Source organism: Mauremys reevesii, linkage group 1 (genome assembly GCF_016161935.1).
Source record: "Mauremys reevesii isolate NIE-2019 linkage group 1, ASM1616193v1, whole genome shotgun sequence".
Lineage (NCBI taxonomy): Eukaryota > Metazoa > Chordata > Testudines > Geoemydidae > Mauremys > Mauremys reevesii.
This window is the reverse complement of record NC_052623.1, coordinates 7141694-7145556: the sequence shown is the minus strand read 5'-3', so window position 1 is coordinate 7145556 and position 3863 is coordinate 7141694. Positions and strand designations below refer to the sequence as shown.

At 46.7% G+C, this 3863-nt stretch overlaps 1 pseudogene; it reads left to right on the top strand.

The window, feature by feature from the left end:
• Positions 1–2608: 2608 nt before the first annotated feature.
• LOC120385544 lies at positions 2609–3544 on the top strand (annotated as a pseudogene).
• The last annotated feature ends 319 nt before the right edge of the window (positions 3545–3863 follow it).

Below are 3863 nucleotides of genomic sequence, written 5' to 3'. Positions count from 1 at the left end.
ATCTGTGCATAACTCTGGAGATCCCTGGATCCTTGGTCCCCCTTTACATTCAGAGAGAAGAAAGGGACCACCCCTCCTGGAAAAATCTGAGGGAAATTGCTATATACAGAGCCTTGTGGAATCTCCCTGGCCTGCCCTGAAACCTGGGTTTCTAATGCAGGAAAGGGGGCTGCTGGGGAAAAATCGGGTCCTATATTATAATAATTATTATTTATTATATTTTATTTCAGCGAGATCACAGCTGTGACAACATCATTGTTACCACTCGGCCACCCCCAAGGTTTCCTTGTGACTAATTGGAACCATAAGGAATAGAGCCTGCAGCAGGGCTGCCACTGCAGTCCAGCTGGATAGCATCACCACACATCCCCTGTGATTTGGCCTCCTGCAGTTTGCCCTTGGCTGTCACAGGGGTTACAGCTGGTGCACACTGAGCCAAGCAGCTGAGGTTCCCTGATGGCCAAGTGGCCCCCAAGGGAATGTGCAGACAGGCTTCATAAAGACAGTAGCCGCCCTATGTGAACAGATGCTGCCTGCTGCCCAGGCAGCCTCTCCGATGACTACATCTGCCCATGCTCCATGGGGAGTAATTTAATCTACACAGAAATCTGACATTCAAAGCGAGCTTGCAGTGTTAAAACCCTGATGCCCCAAGTAACGATTTTCTCAAGGAGTCCCATTTTTAGACGTCCGGTGTGCTCTGGGCCCAATCCTGCCAGGGGCTGAGGAAGAAGAGACCCCACAGAATATCAGTGACTACTTCCCAAATCGTATCAGGTATATTTGCTGCTGGAAATTTAATCAGCAAATGCATTTTCAACTTCTGCCCTGAAGAAACCCCTCAGAGTTACAGGGCAATGTTCATCTCTTTCCCTTGTCTGGTGTCTGAGGGCCAAACGTCAGGCTCCGTAGCCTCCTTTCTCGTGGGGTGAAATCCCACCATTCCCCCACCCTCAGACTGGGCCCTGGGCTACCGCACAATGTGGCTGTAGCACTGAGCACTGTGCCTGCTCAATAGGTCCGGCTGGGTTTGGTACCTGTCGTTGACGTGTGTGTGCCAAAGTACAGCTGTGAAAATGTTATGCCAAAACTTTTCATTGTAATATAAATATTACAAACAAAAATTTCATGACATAGATGCATATTGAAAGCCAGCGGCAGAGTTGTTGGAATTGCTACAGGAAGGAGCAGTAACTTTAGTGCTTAAAGGCATTTGCTTTAGAAAGTTTTTCAGAAGTACCCCACATACTGTTTGCAATGGGTTTGTGCTATGAACTCTCTGTTCAGTGAACAGCTGTATGGTACTCTCTCCTGCTAGCTGAGCAGAAGCCATTTCTAATATTTACATTCAGAGTCTTGCACACAATAACACTACAATACCCGTACAAGACTTTCCAAAAAGTCCTGAGAGAACAGAACTGCTGGTCTGTGTTTCAGCAAAGAGTAGAGCTGAGGTGCAGGAAAGAGCAGTGTAATAGTTTTTTATATAATTTACCTCCATCACCTGTTAAAGAAGCATGGCTGAAGTAACTAGCACACTCAACTGGATATTAGTGCAAACCTGGTGTTTGCACTATTCACCCATTTGCGATGCCAACCCCTCCCTCATGCAGCTGAAGTAACTGTCCATGTTAGCGTGTAACTTACCAGATAACTACAATCCCTTGCATGGGGAGCAGATGCGGGTCCTGTGAGGATGAAGGGGAACCTGTAGGATGATCAAACCCTCTGGATTCAGTCAACATTGGCCAGGCAAAGCACTTCAGCTTCTCTTGGAGGGATTCTTGGGGGTCAGAGTGTATCACTGGGAGCATTTGGTAAGGGAAAGTTAATAGATCCCGGTTCTGGTCGAATTGACACACGTAAATCTGGAGTGATGCCGTTATTGAATTCAGAAACAGACCCTGAAAATTTATCCCTTGTGCTGCAAAGAGGCAGTGGCATAATTTGAACTCACAGGAGCAGAGAAAATAAAAAAAGAATGTATATAATGAGGCAATGAAACATGTTTATGAATAACTTAAATGCAGGACAGATAAACACAATGACCATGTTCGTCATGCACTTGCCATATGTGTACACACATATCATGATACAATGGGCCACACTTTGAAGTTGAGGGACAGAAAGGGTGTCTGTGTGAATGTCATTATTGCAAACTCACACAGCGCTCCAATAGGCTGTGGAACTCTGATCCACAAGATATCAATGGGGCCAAGGGATTAGCAGGATTCAAAGAGGGACTGGATTTACACCACAAAATATGTCTAACTAGTGGGTGCCTGGGGGGAAACTTTCCCTTGGAGCAGTCAATCTCATAGCTCCCTATTGCAGGGATTCTTCTGTCTTCCCCTGACGCATGTGTAACGGGTTACTGGGCTAGAAGGACTGCAGATCAGATCCAGTCTGGCAGTGCCTGTCTGCCTATTGGCATATCCTATTGGGGTGTAAATCCAAATCTATGTTTTTTCTGATCTTCCTTGAGCTTCTGGGAATCCTAGATTTGCACTCAGAGCAGAAAGATGTCTCATTAAATATCATCTACTTTCCTGTTCTTTTTCCTTTCACGAAGGAAAGTTCAAAACTTCTTGGACCTGCCCAGTACGGTATGTCAACTGTCAATGACACCAAATTCACACCTGTAGTGTTCCTTCTCACTGGGATACCTGGGCAGGAAGACATCCATCTCTGGGTCTCTGTCCTCTTCAGCTCCATGTATGCTATTTCGATAGTAGGAAATTCAGTCATTCTGTTCATTATAAAAACAGATCCAATCCTCCATGAGCCCATGTACATTTTCCTTTCCATGTTGGCCACCACAGACCTTGGCTTATTGATAGCCACCATACCGATGATACTGGGCCTATTCTTGTTTAACTCTAGAGAGATCAGCCTTGATGCTTGTTTTGCCCAGATGTTCTTCATCCACTCTCTGCAATTCATTGAATCCTCTGTGCTCTTGTTGATGGCATTTGACCGCTTCATCGCAATCTGTAACCCGCTGAGATATGCCTCCATCTTAACCCTGCCGAGAATAGCCAAGTTGGGACTGGTGTTTGTGCTAAGAGCCGTGGCAGTAATATTTCCACTCCCCTTTCTCCTGAAATGGTTCCGATTCTTTTGAGCCAATGTCCTCTCCCATTCCTACTGCCTGCACCAGGACGTCATAAAGCTGGTTTGTTCGGACATCACAGTCAACGACATCTATGGCTTGTTTATTACAGTCATAATGGTGGGGTTGGACTCGCTGCTCATTTTCCTCTCTTATGTGATGATCCTCAAAGCAGTGCTGAGCATCACGTCCCCCACAAAATGCCTTAGGGCCCTGAACACCTGCGTCTCCCACCTCTGCGCCGTCCTGCTCTTCTACATGCCAGAGTTCAGCCTGACTGTCATACACAGATTCTGGAAGAGCTCTTCTCCCTTGCTTCAAATTATCCTGGGCTACATCTACCTGCTGGCTCCTCCTTTAATGAATCAAATTGTGTACAGCAGGAAAAGCAACCATCTTCGAGCGAGGATAATCAGGGTACTTGTCAAGTAAAGAGTCAATTCATCATCCAGCTCCAGAGCTGGTGACACAGGTCATGGCCACCTATTCCATCTTGGACCCTTATATACGAGGATACAAGAGCTACTGAGCTCCACTCTGTAGAGAGAGGCTCATACAGGGTCTAAGACCTGAAGCTTAAGGGGGCCATCCCCACCCGCAGTTGAGGGAGGACAGCAGTCTGGGGAAAGGAGACCAAGCCAGGCAGCAGCATTTAAAAAGTCACTCTGTTCGTGGAGAGCCAGGGGACCGGTGGGATGTTGGCCCCCAAAGAGCCATATCGGTGGCTGCTCTAACCTCAGAATTCCTATGA